Source organism: Sinocyclocheilus rhinocerous, unplaced genomic scaffold (genome assembly GCF_001515625.1).
Source record: "Sinocyclocheilus rhinocerous isolate Xijiao unplaced genomic scaffold, SAMN03320098_v1.1 scaffold697, whole genome shotgun sequence".
Taxonomy (NCBI): Eukaryota; Metazoa; Chordata; class Actinopteri; order Cypriniformes; family Cyprinidae; genus Sinocyclocheilus; species Sinocyclocheilus rhinocerous.
The window spans coordinates 1649318-1660005 of NW_015664033.1; the positions used below are offsets into that span (position 1 = coordinate 1649318).

Genomic DNA, 10688 nt, shown 5'->3' on the forward strand with positions numbered 1-10688 from the left:
GGTTTGTGTGTGTTTTTTGTATGCATTGTATATGTTTTACTTTGTGAAGCTGTTAATTGTTGTTTAAAATAAAATAATGTTTAAATATAGACATTCTGAACTGTTTTCAGTGGAACTTTAATAAAAAGTTTATTAATTTATTATTATTTATTTATAATTTATTTAGTATATATTCTTAGTATGTAGATAGGACCAATTATTCAAGTCCTAAAAGAATCATTAGAATACTTAAGGAACCAGAAGCGTTCTATAAAATCTACCTCAGAATCATTATATTTCTTCCTTTGTTTAGTATTTGTCTTTAGTATATAGTTAGGACCAATTATTTAAGTCTTAAAAGAATCATTGGTGTAATTATTAGGAACCTGAAGCATTCATTGGAATTTGAACCAGAATCATTAAATTTCTTACTTTTTTATATAAAGTATATCTGTTTAGTATATAGTTAGGACCAATTATTCAAGTCCTAAAGAAACCATTAGTGTAATTATAAAGGAACCGGAAGCATTCATTGTAATATGAACCAGAATCATTAAACTCCTTAGGATTTTTGCTACCTCTCAAGGTTGTAATAAATCAAACTCTCTCTCTGTTTCAGAGATCTCAGTGAGTCTGCTCTCCGTCATTGTAACGTTCTGTGGCATCGTGCTGCTCTCTGTCTCTCTCTTCGTCTCCTGGAAGCTCTGCTGGTTGCCGTGGAGAGATAAGGAAGGTGGGGGTCTGAGCTTGACGTCGGGGCTCCTGCCCGGCGGGGCCGGTTTGGGTGGGGTCGGAGGTGGAGGGGGCCCCTCACACCTTCCTCCCCTGTTGCAGAGGAAAGATACTCACTTCTTACCTAGACATGGACACTTATCCCAACAATGCTGGTGAGTAAAAGTCTGCTGTGTATCAAACTCAGAAGCACTACTTTACTCTTTGTGAGACCTAAGAGACAGTGATTGTTGTTAATTATACACCATTCTCTTAACTACTCCTTTCATCTTTTCTATGGTTTATGGTTTCTCTTGTTTTCAGCAAACCTTAAGTTGAGCCAGACATCTCCCGAGTTGCCCCCAGCAACAGAAGGAGGCTCAGCTGCTAAAGACCTGCCCAATGCTCATTCCCAGCAGCAGGTCACCACCAGGTCAGTGACATTCTCTTCTTGTTCCTGTCTGTGGTTTCTATGTGTGTGTGTTTTACAGGATGACGGAGTGAGTGTGTGGTTTGTGTCTTGCAGAATGTGTGCAGAATGTTATATTGAAGTGAAATTTAAAGCTGCAGTCCGTAACTTTCTTTGGTTAAAAATGATCCAAAATCAATATTTGAGCAAGTACATAACCAGCCAGTGTTCAAAACTATCGCCTTACTTTAGCCCGATTCACAACGGTTAGCTTATAATAATGTTTTCGTGGGAAATTCGAGCATGGCACTGCGTCATTACGTCACGTCTGTAAACATAAAGAAGTTGTCCCGGCTACTAAGCTATCGCATGTGAGGATCCTGCAGGTGGCAGATCGTTTATAGCCTTTTCTCACAGCAGCCAGAATAATTAAATGTATCATTTTGATGGCGGATTGTAATCCAGAAAGGATTATGTGTTTATGAAACACATGTGAATGAAATTAAATTATATTCCAGTTTTAAATGTGCTTCTGATTACAGATAGCCTGTGATTACAAAGATTTGCATTTTAAAGAAAACCAGTTCGAAGGGAGCATAATTAGCTTTTTGGGTTAAAAGATGATGTTGTTAACATTAATCATTTGAGAATAATATATATATTATTATAACAATAATAATAATTTGAACGGTTTGATGTGATATGAGCTAACCGATCTTTAGATTTAATCACCATTGGTAGCGAGATTTATGGTAATGCTTTTTTCCTCAGTTGGTCAGAACAAACGTGGCAGACTTGTTACTTACTTGTTCAGATGGCAATATACGGTGAAAATTCTTATTTGGGTCATATTCCAAGACGTAGGCTAGAATCTGTGAGTGCAAAGTACAATATCCACACTGGTGCGGTGACTGACTGCCACACATACTCTTCAGAACATTAGATTCATCCGCGCTGGAGCCGTGCCGGAGCACAACCCACGCAAGGAAGATAATTCCACACACAGCTGCAATTCCAGGTTTTCAAACAGAGATGGCGACAAAGAGGCAGAACTTACGGACTGCAGCTTTAATGTTTTTCTTTTTAAAAGGTCTTACATATGCTACCGTTTAAAAGTTTTTTTTCCCCTATTGTCTAATGTTGTGAAATACTGTTACAGTTTAAAATAACTGTTTTCTATATATTCTAAATGTATCTTCAAATGTAGTTTATTCCTGTGATGGCAAAGCTGAATTTTCAGCATCATTACTCCAGTGTCACATGATCCTTCAGAAAATCATTCTAAAATGCTGATTGGATGCTCAGAAAACATTTCTTATTATGTTGAAAAAAGTTGTGCTGCTTAATATTTTGTGGAATCAGTGATAGAAATATCACTGAAATAGAAATCTTTTGTAACATTATAAATGCCTTTACTGTCCCTTTTTCAAAACCCCACATTCAAAAAAGGAAAGAAATGTAGACCTATAAATAAATTATATTATTATATATATCATCTGAAGATGTTTCGTTTCCCCCTACCAGTCCTTGTGTTTGTTGTCTATACATGCGCATGTGTGAGTACGTTCACCCTCTGGTCTCTCTCCAGGCCTAAGCCCATGACTCACCAGCTTTCCAGCCCTGATTTCCATGGTGAGGAAAAGAGTGAGCAGCTGACCAGCATTGGGCAGATCAAACCAGAACTTTACCGGCTGCGCCAGGGAGACCAGGGGGATGGCAAACAAGGCGACACCTGCGGCAAAATCAGCTTCCTCCTGCGCTACGCCTTCAAGTGAGTCCACTCGGATCCATCCCGCCATTACCTCCTCTCCCCACGGGGAAGCATCTCGTGTGGAATTGTCACACAATGTGGATCCATGCCTCTCAATACATCAGTGGGTTATAAATAGATCTCATCGGCAGGGCTCACAATTGAAAAGGCGAGCTGGAGAAAGAAGCAGGGGAGTTGCAGTCAGCACAATGAGTTATAGTCAGGCTTGCCGTGGGCAGCCCGTGCACGTCAGACCGGGTCCTTTATTTTGCCGTCACGCAGAGGGACATTAGAATGGTGGAAAGTGCTGATGTTTGAGAAATGAAGGAAGGAGAGGCTGTTTCACTCATGAATTATATATGACCAGCCAATTTAAACAACACAGCCTGTCAACACATAATAACACAATACTGTGTTACGGCCAGAATTACAGAGGAGGCCGAGGGAGAGAAAGAGATGAAGATGGATGAGTGGAGATTGATATCTCATTCCTTACACATAGGGAGCAGTTCAAATAAATGATTTGACACCTCTGTCCCTGTTCATTACATTATTGGTCTATTATGTTCTGCTGTGAGCTCTAAGGTGAGTATGTCACGATTGCGTGTGCGCATGAGATGGAAAGCTTTTGAGTTAAAGGGATAGTTCACCTAAAAAAAAAAATTTGTCAGTTTCCTCGTGTTGCTTCAAACCTTGTCTTTCTTACTTCTATGGAACGGAGATGTAAGGAGATGTTTAGCAGAATGTCTAAGCTGCTCTTTTGCATATAATGAACAGCCGTGATCTCCCTTCACTTTCATTGTATGGAAAAGAGCAGCTTAGACATTCTGCCTAACATCTTTTGTGTTCGGAAGAAAGAGGGTTTGAAACAATCCAGGTGAGCAATATATTATCTTAGTCTAGACATGGTAAACTGGTAGAACTTTGTCAACCAGTTTAGATTTTGAAATAGAAACACATAATAACACAGCACTGTGCTTCTATGCCCTGCATAGACAGCAACAGAACTACCACGTTCAAGGCCCAAAAAGGTAGTAAGGACATCATTAAAATAGTCCATGTGACATCAGCGGTTCAGCCTTAATTTTATGAGAATACTTTTTGTGCGTAAAGAAAGCTAAAATAACGACTTTATTCAACAATTTCTTCTGTTCCACGCCAGATGTTGACGCACGTTCACAAGAGCACCACGACGCATTCATTTGTATTTTTGTTCAATTCTATTACTTTGTCCTATTTCTTGTAGTTAATTAAATTTCTGAAGGTTTACTTGTCTTTTTACTTATATTAAGTAGGCTAGTATTAGTTTTTGCTGTTAGAATCGTGAAATTTCAGTGTCGTCTAAAGTTTTGGTGTTGTGATTTTTTTTCCAGCAAAAATAACTATATATTGTTATCATGAAATGAAATTACTCATATCATGATATAACATTTTTTGATTATTTCGCCCACCTGTAGTGTGAGTAAATGAACAGTATTTCTTTTTAAAGCAAATGCAAACGGAAATGTTACTCAGCGTTTCCACGAGGCCTAACGGCCAAGATTGTTTCTCATCCCCATGTGTGTTTAACTGACATCATCACACCTCCTGCTATGCTGTTGCGTTTGCAATACATCAATGCGAATATGTCACAGCTACAAGCATTTTGGGAATAGCGGGCAGGTTGACACTGTCAGTCAGAGTCGCATCTGGTGGGACGTAGCTTTCTATCAGCACAGCAGTAGGCCGATAACACATGCGGCACAGAGGGAATAGCAGCTATTTCTAACCCATTGTCTATGAGGGTTAGAGCCGAATGTTGTTTTATTATTATTTTAATTTATCCATCTATTTGTCAGATTCCAGCTGAGTGCCGATCATTGCGTTTTCCGGACGAGCGCTTTCAGACAACATGTGCATGACTTTTGTTTGAAGTCTTGTTTTGTTTCGTAGTGATATTGGGGAGGGGGGCCTGTGACTGAATATAGAAAAGCCGTTGTGCGGTGCAACACATGACTGAGGGGGGGTATGGGGTGGCTTTAAATGTTCGCTGTAATGTGGGCAAGACAGAGCCTGTCATTTTCAATCATAGCACTAAGTGCTAATGGCACCCTACGTTTCTAAAGACCAGCCTGATTTAAAGTGTGCTGTTGTGCTGCATGCCACTTGAGATTCATTTCTAATTCCGCTAAACGGATATAATGTATATTAGACTGGACAGCTCAAAATGCATCTGGATGACACTATTTTTTACAACTTGAAATGTCAACAAATATCTTCTTTTGCAATCTGATGTAATTTTACTATTAGCAAGCATGTCTTTTGGGCTGCACATGCTGACAGCGATTAAATTGCAAGAAATTTCAGTGTGTCTGTGCCATTGGTTGCTAGTAGACGATCCGACTCGACCACTATCCAACAATTTTAGGGAGTGAATCACTGTTTGCACTTGCAGTGGTGATTTCTGCACTGATCATGGCATCTGAATCATGTTTAAAATGTTATGTTTATCTACACAACTTATCTGACCATATTCCCATTATAACTCTCCCGCCCGTCATTTGATTATCAACTGATGTGTTTTCTGTGGAAGTAAAGAGCATGACATTAATAATTATTAATACTTCTATAAATATACATGACCATTCAAAATTTGGGGTCAGTTATATTTTTTTAATGGAATTAAAGAAATAATTCTATTAAAAGTTTGCAACTATTTGATCAATTATTTATAAAAATAATTGTTTTCTATTTGAATATATTTTAAAATGTAACATTACTATGATGGCAAAGCTGAATTTTCAGCATCAATACTCCAGTCTTCAGTGTCACATGATCCTTCAGAAATCATTCTAATATGATGATTTGCTTCTCAAGAAACATTTCTTATTATTATTAAAGTTAAAAACATTGCTTAATATTTTCGTGGAAATTGTGATTAATTTTTTTCAGGATTATTTGAATAAAATAAAAAATAAAAAATGCATTTATATATATATATATATATAACTATAAACCAACTATATCAACTATATACTTTATCACATCAGTTGCTGTCGCTTGTATTGCTGGAAGTCGCCAACTGTCTTTAAATATCTAAAAATTGCTGTCAGCATGAATAGCCCTTAAATCCTTGTCTTGATATGATTGTACAATAATGAATGATTCAATTTGTCACTTACAAATTGGATGATAATATCACATGATTCATTTATTTGCTTCCATGCTGATTGGTTGAGATTTGTACCATGTCATCACACATTCTTTATGATCGACATGTCAGTCTAAGGCCATATTGTATTTCTTCTTGTGTTCTCCCTCCCCCGCCGTTGCTGATTTGTTTAAGTGTCCTAATGAAAGGGTGACGCATTTGCTAACACTGAGAGACACATTCTAACAAGGCCTTATTAACAACCACAGAAGTTCCCCCGCCTCTCTTATTTACATCTGCACAAATACTGGGTGAGCCTCGCGCTTCAGAAGTTCACGGTCATGCTGTGCTTGGCACCAGTCCGCAACAACCTCGCTGCAGTCTAGCCATGAAATGACCTATGGTTTGCTTCGTTATAAGCTCTGGATTATTTATAAAGTCCGGTGTTGGAGGCCACAGTCATTGCATTACGCATCAAATATTCATGTCTTTATCACATTAAGGATGTATTATCTCATATATTCACGTTCGTACAAGAGCCATTTAGCTTGCGCAGCACAAGTACGGCTCTGTCCATCTGTCAATTAATTCCAAGCCGGTGAGCCGGGTTGTACAATTGGCACCTCCTCTCTTTTTCCCCCTGTTTTCCTGAACCTGACAACCACTGAGCCTCACTGAACTCGATGCTGCAACGCTGTCCTGATACTGGCTTGGATGTCAGCCTGTTTCTACATAAACCAAACGCTCTTGTCATTGCTGGTTAGATGACGCTGAAATGAACTCACGCCCAGGCTAGCGAGCGCAGAAATATCCAGATAGTTCAAAGTGAATTATGGTGACGCTGACATGTCTTTCTTACAGCACGGAGCAGCTGGTGGTTAAGATACTGAAAGCCCTGGATCTCCCGGCGAAGGATGCCAATGGTTTCTCCGATCCTTATGTCAAGATCTACTTACTGCCTGATAGGAAGAAGAAATTTCAGACCAAGGTATCTTTTTTTATCCTAGCGAGTCAGCTCGCTGCTTTTACAATAATCCACTGTTCAGATGGCAGACCCTCTTAGGACTCATTAAGATCTGGTTGCGTTTCTCAACCTGCCTGTGGATTTTTTTTTTCCTAGTGCCCTAGTTCATCTAAAAATACATCTCTATCAGCCGGTGCATTTTAAATTAACTTTATGCATTTGCAGTTTTGATGTTAACCAATCTCTTGTTCACTCACTTTTCCCTCTCAGCTCCTCCGCTTATCTAATTTCCTTCACTTTCTCTCATTTCCACTCGGGCTTTCCGTGGCTCTGGTTCGCAGGTGCACAGAAAAACTCTCAACCCGGTTTTTAATGAGACGTTCCAGTTTGGCGTGCCCCTGGCCGAGCTGCACGCGCGCAAGCTCCACTTCTCCATCTACGACTTCGACCGCTTCTCCAGACATGACCTCATAGGTCAAGTGGTGGTGGAAAACCTGCTGGACTTCAGCGAGGGCACCGGGGAGAAGCCAATTTGGAGAGACATCGTAGAAGGAACCGCGGTGAGATAATGACACAAACACATATTAAACCTTCATTAGACCTTAAACACAAACGGAGTCGGTGAGAGTGCTTGATAGGGTTAAGGCTAGAAGGGATACAGCAGTGGCTACTGGGCATGCACACATCAATATAGTGTAATTTCTGTCACATTATACAACAATAATTACTATTTTGCATTATTGTAAGGGGTAGTTTTAGGGTTGGGGTAGGTGTAGATGTTAATAAAACACAATATAATAGGTAGAACATTTTATTTTATTTCATTGTTAGTTTCCGGTCGAAGCTGTATCCCTTCTAGCCACAACCATTTGATAGCATTGTGTATTTGCACATGCTGTCTGAGTTGTTTTAGCACTTGATTTATGCAAATTAGGTAACGCCACAAATACGGCAAAAAAGACCGGTTCTTAGTGCTAGGTTGTGAAGGATGCAGAATGCTACACTACAACAGATGTTCGACTACTATATTGAGACCGTACAGCAGGGCAATTCAACTTCAGTCCTGGAGGGCCACTGTCCCGGGGAGTTGAGTTACAGCCCTAATCAAACACACCTGTGGGTAATTTTCAAGAAATCCTTCACCCAAAAATCGTTCTAAACTGGTATGACTGACTTTCTTCGGCAAACCAAAAAAGAACATATTTTTTTAAAGAATGATGGTCCCCAATCTGTTTTGGTTACCATTGGCTCCCATTATGTGGACAAAATTTTTATGCTCCACTGAATTAAGATTGTCATAGAGGTTGGGTGAATAAATGATGACAGAATTTTCATTTTTGGGTGAACAGTTGATTAGATTGTTGAGGTGCGTTAGAGTGTGGTTAAATCTAAACCCTGCAGGAAAGTGGCCATCCAGGTCCTGAGCAGAACAGCAATCGTTTTTTTTTGCTACATTTATTGCCATACACCAGTGGTCTTCACTATTTTTTTAATGGGAGCCGCACTGATAGGGCAAAGTCAATCGGAGAGCCACTTTTACCGCGAAGTATCAAAAGTTACATCCAGTCATAAATAGCATGTCTTTTTATCAATCTGTCATATGCAATGCAATGCATTTATGAAATATCTGTATTGACTGCATGGTCATATCATCGTATTATTTACTGCCATGCGAGCCACAAAGTAAAGCTTGGCGAGCCACATGAGGCTCGCGAGCCGCGCAATGAGTAACACTGCCATACACAGTAGTAGAGACAGGAAGGGGAACAGGGTGGCAACATGACCTGGGCCATACTCAAACCCTGGTCTGCTGTGAGCACCACTGCTCAATATGTCAAAGCACTCGCACTGAACATATCGGCATCATGCCAACACCTCAATAGGAAATGCTGGAAGTGCACTTGACTACACCAAACTTCTGGAAGTGAGCCAAGATATAACACTCTTCTCCTTTACTTGATCATCATTTGATAAATTAGTGCTGTCATCAATAAAAATATGCACAAATGTCTCTTTTGAGCAAAATTGCTTTCCCTGGGCAGTACATACGCAAAGTTAATTATGCAAGACAAATAGCGCTGAGTTTTGTGAATAAAGTAAATCTTCATTGAGTCTACACTAAAAAATATATTAACATCTAAATGAAAAAAAGTTTTTATTTAAGTCAAAAATATTGTTTAATATCGCCTGAAAACATTCACTTATACAAACAAAGCTAATTTTTATTGATCAAATCAGGTAGAAATAGCTCTTTAAGGTAACCACTTTTTACAATGTAATATATGTAGAAAGGAGGCATGTTTGTCCTGGAGAAAATTACATTTTACATAGAATGGAGGCACGTTTGTCCTTAAAAAATGGCATTTAAAATTAGATTCACCACTGTTTTTGTGCCTATAGTGTTTGTTAACTGTTTTTAGAGTGGTATGTGATTTAAGATGCAACACGGTTTAGTGAATTTCACCCAAGAAATTGTGGTGGATTTCATAAGAAGCTTAGCCAGGACAGATTTTATAATAATGGTGGTAACTTTTATTGTACTTGCATATTTCTCTTAAGTGAAAAGTTGAAAAGCTCATTTTATATTCACGAGACGTTTTTCACAATTGATAATCATGCGTGATTACATGCTAAGTCGATGATGATGATGTGTCCTTGGGGACGTTGGTAGCAGAGGTGTGAGGAGATCTAGTGATGCATGCGCTCGTCCTTCCAGAGAAAATTACATGAAATTAGTGAAGGTCAACTGTGCAAAGGAGCCTTTTTTCAAGAGCACTCCAGAAATTGCCACTGCATCTTAATGGAGCAGTTTTTAGAAACATTTTTATCATCATCATAGAATATTGTTATTTTAAAATGTGTTTGTACCTTTGGAGAACAGAGAGAATAAATCAAATCAAACACAAGCTGCAGTGTGCTTAAATAAGGTAGATGATATTTTCCACAGCACGACTAGGTCAAATGAAGGATAGAAGATAAATTTGGCACCATCTACTCTGTCTGACAAGACAAATTGAAAAATTATTCAGTGATGCATGCTGGATTTGAGTATGTTTCTGACATTTTTGTGTCTGACATGTGAATGGATGTAAATTAAATGTTTACACGCAGGATTCAGCCAATCGGCTGCTCAGGTGGCATTAGCGGATTTACTTACTCAGCTGGTTCGAAAAAAAAAAATGACTTGAGGTATAATTCATTTTTCAAGGTGCTGGTGTGTAACAAAAAAATAAATAAATTCACATCACGTGTACGGACACAGACCCAAAGCTGGCAGCTCCTATAGTTCTTGGAGATGTACCTCAGATGCTTGACGTTTTTGATGAAATATTGCAGCTCTTTCTGTTTACCTCTGCTACCCTTGTTCTTTTTTCATCATAACTGATGATTAATTCTGTCTGGCAGAACAAGAACTTGAGAGAAGGATGAAAGTTTCAACAAAGAGTGTAAGGGAAAAAACAAGCCTAGCATCTCAACACATATGCTTCAGATAGGAGAATCCGCCCATTTGATTTCTGTAAACTCATGCAAGTGATAATACGACAAATGTAAATACATTTTTAATCTGAATTAAGCACACACTATGTGGACAAAAGTATAGGGACACAAACCTCTTAATTAGTAAATTAATTTATAAAGATTTGTAAAAAAAAAAAAAAAAAAAAATTAGAATTCAAAAATATTTTATTTAGGCGTTATACCACAAACAGCCACCGGGTGACACCCAGAAATTTTTGTTGATGCA

General features: G+C 38.7%; 1 pseudogene; it reads left to right on the plus strand.

The window, feature by feature from the left end:
• The window catches only part of LOC107729541 (synaptotagmin-C-like), a 43638-nt pseudogene that overhangs the window by 17788 nt on the left and 15162 nt on the right, over positions 1-10688 (plus strand).